The following is a 15,059-nucleotide window of genomic DNA, read 5'->3' as shown; positions in this document are numbered from 1 at the left end:
TGTAGACTCTAAAAACTATAAAAATGTAGCTAAAGAAATTAAAGATCTGAATAAATGCAAACGCATCCCATGTTCAAGGTCAGGAGACTGACCCTTGTGAGGGTGGCAATACTCTGCTGTGATGTGCAGCTGCAATACAGTCCCCTTTTGGGTAGCATTTAACAAGTTGGTTCTGAAATTCATATGAAACTGCATAATGCATAGAATAGTCCAAACAATCCTGAAAAAGAAGAACATGTCGGAGGACACACTCCAGTTTCAGAGTTTCCTACAAAGCAATGGTAATCAAAACAATGTGGTACCAGCACAAAGACAGACACATTGACTGTGATAGTTAATGATATGTAGCAACTGAACTAGGCTGTGATTCTCAGTGGTTTGGCAGACACTGTGTAATTACCTTCTAGTCTGCAATATGATGTGAACAGCTACTAAGTTGAAAAGGGCATTTCCCTGAAAGTTTGGCCTGAGCCCAGTAGACAAATGGATGTTCTTGCAAAGTTTGCTCTCTCTCGACCTGCACTCTTCTCATCTGATCTTCTTGGGGCACGAGCCTGAAGAAATCTCTGGCTGCAGACTTGGGATCTGTCAGCCCTTGCAACCATGTGAACCAACAGAAGTTATCGACCTGTTGCCTGATCCATGGATTGGGGGCTGGCATGCCGCATAATTGCATGAACCGTTTCTTCACAATGGAAAGAGTAACTTTCTTAAAGTGAAAAAAGGATGGTTGCATAAGAATTTATTTTAGAAGGATCAGTACAAAACTGACTTCTGTGAGGCATATGTTAAAGATGTCAATATTTTCAGATTACTGTGCCACTTCATCAACTATTTCTCTCCTACTCAGCATTCTCCTTCCCGTGTTTGGGATCCATAATTCACTGGAACATTTCACAGAACTTGCAAATGATCAAAGAAAAATTCATGTGGTTGTGGAGGCTCTCAGGTTCCAAGTTCATTAGCATCAGGCTAGAGGCTTCTCCTGTCTCTCATGGTTGCAGGGGATGATGAATCCCAATCAGTAATTCAGACTACAGGCTGCTAGCTGCCAAGCATGCAGTGGCTGGCAAATCAGTCAGATGGTAGGCCGCTCACTCAAGTGAGCAGGGGTTCAATGATGAGCCAGATGCAACATCCAGAGCAACGCAAAGAACTTTGCTAGAATATTTGTATATATTGGATCAAGACCATATCCTCAAGGAAACTCACCTTATTCCGTAAGCAAGGCAGTGCAGGGGTGTGAATGGTGGTGACCAGGTAATGATGATGGTTTGAGTGATTCAAGATACCACCCTAATCTCATGTTATCAACATAACCGGAAATCCATTTCCCAACTGGCTCCATAACTATAGAGAAAGAAGCATATCACAAAATAGAGGATAATCACATCATTATATAACTGCCTAATTATATAACTGCCAAACCACTAAAAATCATGGCCCAGTTAAGCTGTCATAGAAACCTAACCATCGGGAGCTGCGGCTGCCAGCAACATGTTCAAGATAATTCAGAGATCAGTGGGACCTGCCAGCCTGGGTCTGCTCACATTTAAAGTCTACGCCGCACCGAAGAAGGACTTTCCCACCAAAACTTCTTTCAAGGTCGATGAGCTGTCACTCTACTCAGTTCCAGAAGATCAATCTAACTATGTGGAGGAGCCAAGGACTGCCCTTGAAGAAAACATTGCAGAGTTCTGACACTCCTGTGAGCCATATCTCAATTGGTGTCAGGAAAAGGACTTCGACGTCAAGCCCAAGGCACAAGATTTTGTTCAATGGGGGATAGATACCTATGATTATCTCCAAAATGCACCTCCTGGATTTTTCCCAAGACTTGGCGTCATTGGTTTTTCTGGCATTGTTGGACTCCTCCTTGCTAGAGGTTCCAAACTAAAGAAGTTGATATATCCACCTGGCTTCATGGGAATCGCTGCCATCAGTTTAGCTCAGGCTGGCGGGGAAGTCTTATATGACTGAAGTTTGCAAGGATACATAGCCGCAGAAAATTTGTGGAAGAACTTTCAAAAGCCAGGAAATGTGAAGACTCCACCAGGAAATAAGTTGACTGCCCCTTGATCTGACCATTTTAAACAGTTATAGGTAAGCTTTGGAAACTCCATCTGGTAATCAGTATTTCTACAGAAACAAGTGACGAAGTCAGTATTGAACGTAGCAAATTGGCAGTCTTCAGGAAAAACTCCACTGCACCTTTCTTTATCTGGGGTGGTGTCATATGATATGCGGACTAATCTGGAATTCTTTCACCTAGAGATAATGTCCACGCCTTAGGACTCCTTGTTCTCATGTTGCTAGTTATGCACATAATAAAATTCCAGGTTCAAAGAAAGAAAGAGACCTAACCATCACAGGTCTTACACAACTTTATTTGCATTAGCAGGAAGTTGCTCACCCCCTAGGTAGTCCACGGACACCTTCTTGCACAGTTCTACCCAATCACTGGGTGAGGCTCACATAGATTATGGCTAGAAGTGCCGTATGAGTAATTCACTGCACCTAATGCTTCACTGGTTTGGGGCCTCCAAAGAACACAGACTACATTTACCAATGAAAAAGAAATAAAATTCCAGAAATGAGCCATACATTTATGCTCAGTTAATTATTGACAAGGGTACTAAGACGATTTAATGAGGAAAGACTAGTCCTTTCTATAAATAGCACTGTGTGGCAGTTACATCATCAGTCAACTTGCGAAGGGGTGGCATCTAGCCTGTCAATCAGGTCACAACCAGTGAGGCCTCTGTGTGGGCCTAGCCTTCTCCTGAGGATCCTGGGAACTCCTGTCTTCCTCCCTGGAGGTGGGACACATACCCTCTCTGCTTTGTATTCCTGCTGAGGAGCCACATGGAGCTTTAGTGATGGAGCCAGACCCCTGGAACTGGAGGAGTCAGGTGGAGACGCATGCCAGGGCTGAGCTGCTACCACCACCACTAGATCCAAAAGACTTTCCGCCCACTGGTTAGTGATCTTGTGCATTCAGCCTCATTGCACATGTTGTGTGAGTCTAAAGAGGAATTTATAGATTGGTGTTGGATTTATGGGCCAATCTCACACTTATGGACTTGATCTGGACTGGGCTGGGATGTTTTCTTAATTTATAATTACTCTTTGTTATAAAGCTCTTTCTTGACAAAATAATAATAATATATGAATGATGAAGGGTTCATAAGGTAAGGGGGGTGGGGAGGGAGGGGAAAATGAGCAGCAGATATTAAGGGCTCAAGTAGAAGGCAAATGTTTTGAGAATGATGATGGTAACAAATGTATATATGTTCTTGACACAATGGATGTATGACTGAATTGTGATAAGAATTGTACAAGCCCCCAATAAAATGCTTAAAAATAATAATTAATAAAGCTCTTTCTTATTCACATATGAGTGTCTATGAATTTGTTGTTCTAGTCCACCCAGACTAACACATGCTGGGACAACTGAATAGCAAAAGAATGGAGTTGAGCTATTACGTCACACATAATAAGTTAATGCAAAATAGAACAAAGACCTAAGTGTGAAGGCTAAAATACAATAAGCTTAAAATATAGGAATAACTATTCATTGCCTTGAATTTGACATAGAACTCTGAGGTATGATAGCTTAAGTAAGAGCAGAAAAATAACTAGCTATAAAGAAACTGGCCTTCATCAAACTTAGAAAATACGAAGCGGAGACAGAGTGAGACAGCAAGCAGTAGCACACATCAGAGGGACTCTGGAGAAATCAGCACAGGAGAGTCACTGAGAGGGATAGTCTACCCTTCCAGGCCACAGGAGTAGCAGTATAAAGATAAGCAGATATGCATTTACTAAAATTAAAAGAGCAGTAAAGTCTGTTGATAAGACACACCTCTGCCGACAGCCCCCCATTAGCTCTCGCCTGATGGCAAACGTGGTGGAGCCAAAGGTGATAGTTCTGGTCCGCAGCAAATAAAAGTATGATAGCTCTGACTCTCCACCAGGGCAAGAGCTCGGCCCCAGCCCTAACTTCTCAACAGCAGGCTGTGCTACCCACAGCCTGCCAAGCTGCGTGGGATATGTTTACGTGGCAACCTGGCTCAGGCAAAAGCAGTAAACACAAGCCCAACTTGACATAGTCCTGATCTGAAGACACCCAAAAAGGCCCAAAAGGCTCTCCAAAACATGAACATTCAAAGGCATTTTTAATTACCTTTATTTAACTTTTCTGGTAGCATCCAACACACACCTGGTCCATTGGCGGAAAATTAATGTAACAATAAACTGCCCTTTGAGGAAGCTTCTTTTCTCTCCTGTACTCTAGTTAGGAGGGAGGCAGGCAAAATCCCATACCTCCACCCGACTGGGTGACCCCTATCATTAGAAAGAACAGGTGTAAATGGTAAATAGATCCACTCTTCACACGAGCCAGGTGCCTCCAGCCCCAATTGACAAAGCTAACCCAGCTTCCCTGAGGGACAGCTTACTCAAACGCCCCCCCACCCTTTCCTCTTTCTTTTTTATCTCTCCTTAAACTGCTCTGGGCTGCAGTTAATACACACCTGCTTCATTAACAAAGTACTGATATAAATCAATTAGAAACTACAGCCCAGGCAAGCAGTTTGGGTTTGAAGCAGGGACTAGAAGCCTAGAGGCCCAGAGTCCAGTCATGGAGCATATCCCTAGCTATCCACCAAGCTGTCCAGGGGACACCATCCCCTGGTCATAATCTCAACCCTCTCACATAAGCTATGTGCCCTATGAGTAGGGCATTGCTTTTTTTCTCCCCCTAGCTGGGTGGTAGGTATAGACCGCATTTCCCCCAGCCCCACTCGGTCAGCCGCACCATCCGAAAGAAGAAATCCCCCTCTAACCTGATCTAGCAGAGGGCTATTCTCTCAAGATAATCAACTTAAACCATAAGAATACAAGACCTACAGTCATATCAAACACCAAAATAATCCCCCCCTAGCCATAATCTCAACCCTACTCCAACACCCTACAAGATCATAAGGTAGTAAATATCATACTACTGCACTGTCTCCAACTGCTTAAAAGACCTCTGTAAACAAAGTCCTGTTTCCCCGACCCCAGGAAAATGAGTGGGACCCAGAGGCTCTTTTTTGCTGGTTCTGTTGTTGCTCTGTGTTCTATCACTCCTACACTTCCCACTCTTTAAAAAAAGTTGAGCACTATTCTTATAATTCATACTAAATCAGGACTTCCCCATTTATAGATATGCATAAGGATACACACACACACACACACACACACACGCTGTTTTACTCTCAATTTAATTTATTTTCTCATCCCTTAACACACCATCAACCCACAACAGAGACAAAGCTCCTGGGAAAAGCTTAGAGCCAAAAATATATACATTAACAGCTGGCTTAAAGCTTACTTCAGTATTATTTTTCCTAGTCTTACCTTAAAAATGTTTGCCTCTGACCCTTTCCTTTCATGGCTCTCTCTCAAATCTAATTATATAAAGTTTTATTTCGCAGTACTATTGACCTACCTTTTAGTTTTTCTTTTCTTCTCGTAAAACCCCTTCTTCCCTTCACAGCCTCATAAAACCAGTAACTGACAATATTCTTCATTTAAAAAATATTTTCTATCAAATATTGTAACCTATTATTCCATCATTTAAAACAGTCATTTAAAAAACTCTGACTTCCCTTATTTTAATATACCAAATAACACTACCCTATCCCCCCCTTTTTTTCTCTTCTTATTTTGCCTATTGCCCCTTCCATTCTCCCTCAGCTAACACACTCAGATCGCTCCCCTAACACCTAATCTAATACTCCCCACCAGACGCTTAACACAAACTGTCCAGCACCCCTCTACTGAACCACCTAGCAGAGTTAACCACACGCACATAACACCACCATCCTAAAACCCTAACACAAAAAACAAGAAAAACAACCAACCAAATACCAGCCAGACTTAAGTGTATTGAAATGGAAGACTCTATGGGTTTACCAGAAAAAGAATTTAAAAGAAGTATTGCAGTCATACAACACTTGAAGGAAGAGTCTGAGAGAAATCGTGAAACAATAGAAAGCTTGTAACCTCACTACATGCTGTAGAACAGCAGTTCTCTACCTGTGGGTCACCACCCCTTTGGGGTCAAATGACCCTTTCATAAGGGTCGCCCGATTCATAACAGCAGCAAAATTACAGCAATGAAAATAATGTTATGGTTGGGGGGTCACCACAACATGAGGAACTGTATGAAAGGGTTGCGACATTAGGCAGGTTGAGAACCACTACTGCAAAAGTAAAAACTCCAAAAACAAACACAAAATCAAACACTAAAATAGTAGAATTAAATAATACTATAAAGGAAAAGTATGGTGCTCTAAAAGAACAGGGAAACAGAAATGGAGAGATGGGAACCTGAATTAGGTAGCTAGAAGACAAACCTATCGATCCCAACCTAAAAGAACAAATAATGAAGAATGCAAAAGAGACCAAGAAAAGCATGAGAAAAATGTGGGACACCATCAAGAGAAACAGTCTATGTAGTATAGGGATTCCAGAAGAGTAAGAAGCAAAAAACAAAAAAATCACACAGAGAACAGTCCAAGAGCTCCTGCAAGAACACTTTCCTCAGGTCTAAAAGAGAAGAGATAACTATTCAAGAAGCCAAAAGAACCCCAGCCAAGAGCGATCTCAAAAGGGAAACTCCAGCATATTGTAGTCAAGATGTCCAACAGCAATAACACGGAAAAAATTCTAAGAGCAACCAGAGAAGAAAGACCAATGACATATAAAGTGGCAACAATTAGAATAACTTAGGCTTCTCAGCAGAAACCATGCAGGCAATAAGACAATGGAGTGATGTAAACACAGTACTGGAGGAAAAAACTGTCAACCTAGACTCCTGTACCCAGGAAAAATTATCACTCAAATATGGTGGAGAAATAAAAGTATCCCAAACATGGATAAACTAAAAGAATGCACAAAAACAAGACCACGACTACAAAAATAAAAAATACTGAATGATATACTATGGCCAAAATACCAACAGCAATAACACACAAACCTGAAATCAATGTACAAGACAATCCCTCACAGAAACCAACACACACAGAGCAATACCCAAAGTAAGGAAATAGCACAAGAACAAAGAAACTGAACACAAAACACACAACACACATATATAAAGCACAAAATGACTGTTACAAATACACACATATCAATAATTACACTGAACGTTAATGGTTTAAATCAGTGGTTCTTAACTGTGGGTCGAACGACCCTTTCCTAGGGGTTGCCCGATGCATAACAGTAGCAAAATAACAGTTATGAAGTAGCAATGAAAACAATTTTATGGTTGGGGGTTCACCACAACATGAGGAACTGTATTCAAGGGTTGCCGTATTAGGAAGATTGAGAACCACTGGTCTAAATGCACCAGTAGAAACACAGAGAGTAGCAGAATGGATAAGAAAACAAAATCCATCAATATGCTGCCTACAAGAAACACGCCTCACAAACAAAGACAGGAGCAGACTAAAAATCAGAGGCTGGACAGAATATACCAAGCAAAAGCAATCAAATAAAAAAAGCGGTAGTAATATTAATCTCCCAGAAGACAGACTTCAAGGCAAATAATGAAATAAGAACATTACATAAATGGAACAATAGCCCAGTAAGCTATAACTTTAATGAACATATATGCACCCAATGAAAGACTGTTGAAGTACATCAATCAAATCCTCACAGAATTGAAAGAAGATACAAACATGGCGTCAATAATAGCAGGAGACTTCAATCCACCACACTCAAGGAAAGACAGAATGTCCAGAAAAAACTCAATAAAGACACAAAAAAGCTCACTAACACAATCAACAAAAACGACCTTATAGATATGTACAGAATGCTCCAGCCAACAAAACAACAGCATAAGTTTCCAACACACCTGAAACATTCTCAAGAATAGAACACATACTAGACCCCAAGGAAACTCAAAAACATCAAGATCCTACAATCAATCTTCTCATACCACAAAGCTATAAAATTAGAAATCAACACTAAAACAAGCAGAAACATAAAGATAAGCTCATGGAGATTGAACAACATAATACGAAAAAATGACAGGGCAATAAAGCAAATAAAGGATGAAATTTTTAAATTCCTTGAGATAAAAGAAAATGATAATATAACGTATCAAAACTTATGGGACACAGTGAAAGCAGTTATCAGAGACCAATTTATACCTATTAACACACACATGGAAAAAAAGAAGAGAAATCTAAAATCAACACCCTAAAATAGCACCTCTAAGAACTGGAACAAGGACAATATAGTCCCTTCAACAAAGAAAGGAAAGAAATCATAAGGATCAAAGCAGAAATAAATTAGATGGAAAACAAACCATGAAAAAGAAGTGAAACTCTCTCTATTTGCAGATGATATGATCCTATATGTAGAAAATCCAAAGTATCCACAAAAATCCTGCTGGAAACAATTGAGAAATTCAACAAGGTAGCAGAATATAACATTGATAATAAAATATCAGTCAGATTCCTGTATGCCAGCAAAGAAGACAAAGAGAAATCGATATCATTCACAATAACCACACAAAAGACGAAATATTTAGGAATAAACTTAACTAAAGAAACAGAAGAACTATACAGAGAAAACTACAGAACACTACTGCAAGACACTAAAAATGACCTACACGAATGGAAGAATATCCCATGTTCATTAATAAGCAGACCTAATATTGTGAAAAATGACCATACTACCTAAAACAATCTACAGATACAATGCAATACCAATTTAAATCCCAAATTTTTTTAAAGAAATGGAAACCTAATTACTAATTTCATATGGGCAGGCAAAAGACCCAGAATAAGCAAATAACTTCTTAAAAAGGAGAACCAAGTAAGAGACCTGGCACTGACCTAAAAACTCACTACATAGCCACAGTAGTCAAAACAGGCTGGTAGTGGTCCAATGAGAGATACATGGACCAATGGATCAGAACAGAAAACCCAGACATAGAGACACCAGTCTACAGGCAATTAATCTTTGACAAAGGACCTGGAAATATCCCATGGGAGAAGACAGCCTCTTCAACAAATGGTGCTAGACAAACTGGATTTCCATATGCAGAAGAATGAAGCAAGACCCATATCTTTCCCCATGCACAAAACAAACTCAAGACAGATTAAAGACCTAAATCTAAACCCCAAAGCTCTCTGAATCATCAAGGAGAAGACTGGAGCAAACTTAAGGGCTCCATTTCAAGGCATAGATAGACTATAATGGAGAAGGCATGCAGAGCAGAAGACAAGATAGATGACTGGGACATGCTGAAATTACGTCACTTCTGCACGTCTAAAGACTTCATCAGGAGAGTGAAATCAGAGCCCACAGATTGGGGGAAAAAATTTTTTTTTTTACCAATGACACATCGAGCAAAGGGCTAATTACCAAAATGTATAGAACCCTACAAACGCTCAATAAGAAAATAGCAAGTGACCCAATTAAGAAATGGGTAAAAGACAGACAGTTCACCAAAAATGAAGTACAAGTGGCTAACAAACATATGAAAACAATGCTCATGATCACTAGCCATCAGGGAGATGCAAGTTAAAAGCACAATGAGATACCACTTTACACCACAATGCTAGCCCCAATTTAAAAAAATACAAAAAACAACAAATGCTGGAGCAGACGTGGAGAGATTGGAACGCATGTATATGGTTGGTGTACATGTAAATACATATAGCCACTGTTGGAAATGATATGGCGACACTTAAAACAACTGGGAATTGAAATCCCATATGATCCATTAATGCCATTAATAGGCATAGCTATACCCCAAAGAAATAAGAGACACAACATGAGTGAAGGTATGCTCTTCCATGTTCATAGCAGCAAAGTTCACAATAGCAAGAAACTGGAAAGAGCCCCAAAACTCACCAGTAGAATGGATAAAGAAACTATGGTACATCCACACAACGGAATACTATGCATCCCTGAAAAGTGATGGAAGCCTGAAGCCCCACATGATGTGGAAGGATCTGGAAACCACTGTGCTGAGTGAAGTAAGTCAATCACAAAAACTAAAGTATTGTCTGAGTCCACTACAATGAGAAGAAACACCAATTAAACAAATCTTGGGAACCAATACCTGAACAAAAGGGGAGAAGTCTACGTACAGGTCATGAATCATACATCACCTCCCTTTTGCGTACTCCACAAGAGCCAACTTCAAAGAGGAGACATCACATTCTCTGTGATCACACTCTCAGGAGGGGGCGAATGGGAGATGACCATCCACTTGAGGCTATACAATATCAAGACAAGGCCGAGGCTAATAAAGGGGGCCCATAAAAGTGAACGGAAATCCTTGCCAGAAAACAACACTAAGAGCAGGGAAGGGAGCATCCACATTTTGGCATAGATGCTGAAGTTTCTGTTGGTGAGTGTGATGGGTGATAGGGGAGAAGTAACCTCACACCAGGAAAGGGTACTAAACAAACACTCTAGGGATTCTCAGGGAACAATAGACCAGATTTTATGTTCCTACATAGATTTTACGAATATGTTTCTACTTCTATATTTTTCTTCTTTTTTTTTTGGCGGGGGGGGGGCGGTGGTTAGGTTTACCAGTTTGTAAAGCACAGAAGGTTTGGATGCACAGAGATAATGACTGATGCAAGGATTTGTAGGAGATGTGGGGCGGCAATCAGGGGAGATGGGGAGAGGGAGGGCATTGCGGGAGCAAACACTAAAGGTTGTAGGGGGAGGGAGCATTAGAATTGAATGTAATTACACAGCTCATTTTAAATATGATTTAATCATGGGGGGGAATGTTCTGAAATTATGGTAATGATTATACAATTTTCTTGAGATGATTGAATTGTATGATATGGATTATGTACCAACAAAGCTGAAAAAGAAAATACAAAGACATCCCATAGAATGGGAAAAGAAATTCTGTAATCATATGTCTAATTAGAGACTTGTGTTTAGGATATTAAAAAAAACTCTTATAACTCAATTTTTTAAATCTAATTTTTAAAATGGCATCTTATCTGAATAGACATTTATCCAAAGAAAATAAACATACAAAGGGCCAATAAGCACATGAAACAAAACTAGGCAATGTTGTTGTTATTGTTGTTGTTGCTGCTGCTGTTGTTGTTGTCAGGTGCTGTGGAGTCAGTTCCAACCCATAGCAACCTTATGTGTGACAGAATGAAACACTGTCGAGACATTATTTAAATGTTTTGATGTCATCTAGAAGGTCTTTGGTGGCTAATTTCTCTGGAGTGGACTGCCTATTCCTTCTTCTTAGATTGTTCTTAGTTTGGAAGCTTCGTTGAAACCTGTTCACTCTGGGAGACGCTGCTGGCATTTGAGAGAAATCCTGGTGGGGTAGTGATTACCACTGAGCTATTCAATGAAAGAAGGACAATGCTTTCTACTCCCATAAACAGTTACAGCCTCAGAAACCCACAGGGCAGTTCTACCTGCCCCATAGGGTCGTTATGAGTCGGAAGTGACTTGATGGCAGTGAGGTTTGGGGGCTGTGTTCCCTCCCCATCAAGTAACACACAAACCACCAAAGTACTCTGGTTACAGACAAACAGTAGGGACATTATGAGTTATAAAAAAATTTTTTTTAAATAAAAAATCCAGAGGGAGTCAAGATGACATCCAGGTAGAATCACCGTCTCAGCACTCCTGTTGCTAGAGCAGGAAACTCAGAGATAGGCATGGGGACAATGGAGCAAAGGTTCTGGAGGCACAGGGGGAGGAGGAGGCAGGGGAAGGGAGCGGTAAGCAAACAACGCCTTAGACAGGGGAACAATGAGGGAATGAAAATCAACCAGGAGGACATAGAGATCCTGGGAGTGTTGGAGCAACAGCAATCTAGCTGAGAGGAATGACTAAGAGGCAGAAGAAGGGCAAGTGTGAAGGTGGGAAAGGAGGAAGACAAAGATCTAGGAAGCAAAGCTATGGATAGAAGCATAAACATAGGTGTGCACTTATGTAAACATATTAATTCATAAAAATAGAGGTATTGGCCAATATACATATATTTACATGGCAATACATTGAGGAAGTAGACAGACTGTGGGCCTCTGATTAAGCCCTGCCTCAAAGCAAGAACACTTTGTTCTAACAATCTGGCATTCTGCTGTGATGCTCACCCTCCCAGCACGATCACTGAAGACAAAATGGATGCACAGGCAAATGTGGTGAAAGTTAATGGTGTCCAGTTATCAAAAGAGATAACATCTGAGGTCTTAAAAGTTTGAAGTTAAACAAGTGACCATCTAGCAGAAAAGCAATAAGCCCACATGGATGAAGCACACCAGGTAACAGGCATCAGAAGACCGAAAACAAACAAACATATTGTTGAGAACAAGGGGGGTTGGAGCAGAGCCCCAAACCCATCTGTAGACAGTGGGACATCTCCTCACAGAGGGGTCACAGAGAAGGGATCAGTCAACCATAGCGTAGTAAAGCACCGATAAAACACATATTCCTCTGGTTCCTTGAGGCTTTCACACACACACACACACACACACACACACACCCCACTATCATGACCCTAGTGCTGACTTTCACTGCAGGTTAGACCAGGTCATGTGCACAGGTACAGATAAGAGATAAGAGCTCATGACACATGGAATCCAGGAACAGGAAAGGGAATAGCCATACCAGAAACACAGGGGGGAAAGGTGGTGTAAGATATGAAAATAATAATAATTTGTAATTTATCAAGGAGTCACCAGGAGGGTGGAGGGGGAGAGAAGGAAAAAAGAGGAGCTGATATCAAGGGCTCAATAGAAAGTAAATGTCTGGAAAAGAATGATGGCAACATATGTACAATTATGCTTGATACAAATGATGTATGGATTGTTAGTAAGAGCTCCCAATAAAATGATCTTTTAATAGAAAAATTTTAAACATACTGTTGAGAACGAGGGGGTTGGAGCAGAGACCCATCTGTAGACAATGGGACATCCCCTCACAGAAGGGTCACAAGGAAGGGATGAATGGTTTCTTAGGGCTTAGATTGTAAATAGTGATAACTATAGAGTACACGGTCTTTTTTAAATGATAAATATGATAGTCAAAAAGAACTAGTCAATAGTCCATCATCTCAGGAAGTAGCAGATGAGCAAGAACCAGTGGTCCTTAAGGAAGAAGTCTAAACTGCACTGAAGGTGTTATACAAAAATAAAGCTCGGGGAATTGATGGAATACCAACTGAAATGCTTCAACAAGCTGATGAAGCACAGGAAGCAGCCTCTCATCTATGCCAGGAAATACAGACGACAACTACTTGGCCAACTGACAGAAAGAGATCCATATTTGTACCCAATCCAAAGAAAAGTGATCCAACAGAGTGCTCAAATTATAGAAGAATATCATTAATATCACATGCAAGTTAAATTTTGCTGAAGATCATCCAACAATGGTTACAGCAGTACATTGACAAAAAGCTGCCAGAGGTTTAGCCCGAATTCAGAAGAGAATGTGCAAAAGGAATATCATTGTTGATATCAGATTGATCTCGACTGAAAGCAGAGAATGCCAGAAAGAGGTTTACTTGTGCTTTATTAACTATGCAAAGGCATTCGACTGTGTGGATCCTAACAATCCATGGACGACCTTGAGAAGAACACGAATTTCAGAACACTTCATTGTGCTGACAGAGAACTGGTACATAGATCAAGAAGAAGAGTCATGTGAGTAGATAAAAGATTACTACATGGTTTAAAATCAGAAAAAGTGTGCTTCAGAGTTGTCTCTTCTCACTATACTTATTCAGTCAGTATGCTGAGCAAATCATCACAGAAGCTAGATTCTAGGAGGAAGAATGCAGCATCAGGATTGGAGGAAGGTTTGTTAATAACCTGAGATATGAAGATGCTACACCCTTGCTTGCTGAAAGTGAGGACTTGACGCGCTTGCTGATGAAGATCTAGGGTTGCGGCCTTTGCTATGCATTGCCGTTCTATGTAGAGAAAACAAAACTCCTCGCAACTGGGCCAGTGGGTAGCATCATGATAAACGGAGAAAAGCTTGAAGCTGTTAATGGGTTCATCTTGCTTGCAGCCACAATCAGTGATCGTGAAAGTAACAGCAAAGAGGTCAAATGACGCATTGCTCTGCCCATTTGCTGCATATGACCTTTTTAAAGTGTGGAAAAGCAAGGAGGTTACTGTGAGGACTTAGGTGCACCTGGCCCAAGCCTTGGGTTTTCAATGGTCTCATATGCATGTGAAAGTCAGACAGTGCACAAGGAAGACTGAATAAGGATCCATGAGTTTGAATTATGCTGCTGGTGAAGATTCTTGAAAGTTCCAAAAGAATCAACAAATCCCTCTTGGAAGAAGTGCAACCAGAATGTTCCTTAGAGGCAAAGATGGTGAGATTCTCGCCCACATACTTTGCTTATGTTGTCATGAGAGACCAGTCCCTGCAGAAAGTCGTCATGTTTGGTAAAGTAGAGGGCCAATGAAACAGAAGAAAGCCCTTAGGGAGTGTGGCATTTACATAATTTCATGTCAACTTGAAGATGTAAAAGTGTAGGTCACAGCTTGATGATGCCTCCTTGTGGGTAGGACTTCTTAAGGTGGGTCCTGGGCACCTCCCTCCCCCTCTCTCTCTGCTGTCACCTTGCTGTGCGAGCCACCCTGAGACCTGCGCTAACCTGTGATGCTTCCACCGCCATTGGATCCACAAGACTTTTCGCCCATCGACATGTGATCTTCCTGCATTCTGCATCTTTGCATGTGGCCGAGTGAGTCTGAAGAGGACTCGTGGACTACTATCAGACTTGAGTTGTACTAGGCTGGGATGCTTTATTGATGCACAAGTCCTTCTTTATGTAAAATTCATATATATAATTTTTCTGGATTCGTTTCCCTAGACAACCCGGACTAATGCGGGAAGATGGACTGCTATAGTAGCTGTAACAATGGACTCGGGCACAGCAACAATCGTGAGGATGGTGCAGACCATGTTGTGCGTAGGGGCGCTATGAGTCAGAAGAGAATCAATGGCACCTCACAACAACAACAAAACGTTCAAAAATG

The 15,059-nt window shown here is 41.0% G+C and overlaps 1 pseudogene; it reads left to right on the top strand.

The window, feature by feature from the left end:
* Window positions 1-1,488: 1,488 nt before the first annotated feature.
* Window positions 1,489-2,333, top strand: LOC142447133 (MICOS complex subunit MIC26 pseudogene; annotated as a pseudogene).
* Window positions 2,334-15,059: the final 12,726 nt, after the last annotated feature.

This window comes from Tenrec ecaudatus, chromosome 4 (assembly GCF_050624435.1).
Source record: "Tenrec ecaudatus isolate mTenEca1 chromosome 4, mTenEca1.hap1, whole genome shotgun sequence".
NCBI lineage: Eukaryota > Metazoa > Chordata > Mammalia > Afrosoricida > Tenrecidae > Tenrec > Tenrec ecaudatus.
Note: the sequence above shows the minus strand (reverse complement) of the source record. Positions and strands in the feature narration are given on the sequence as shown.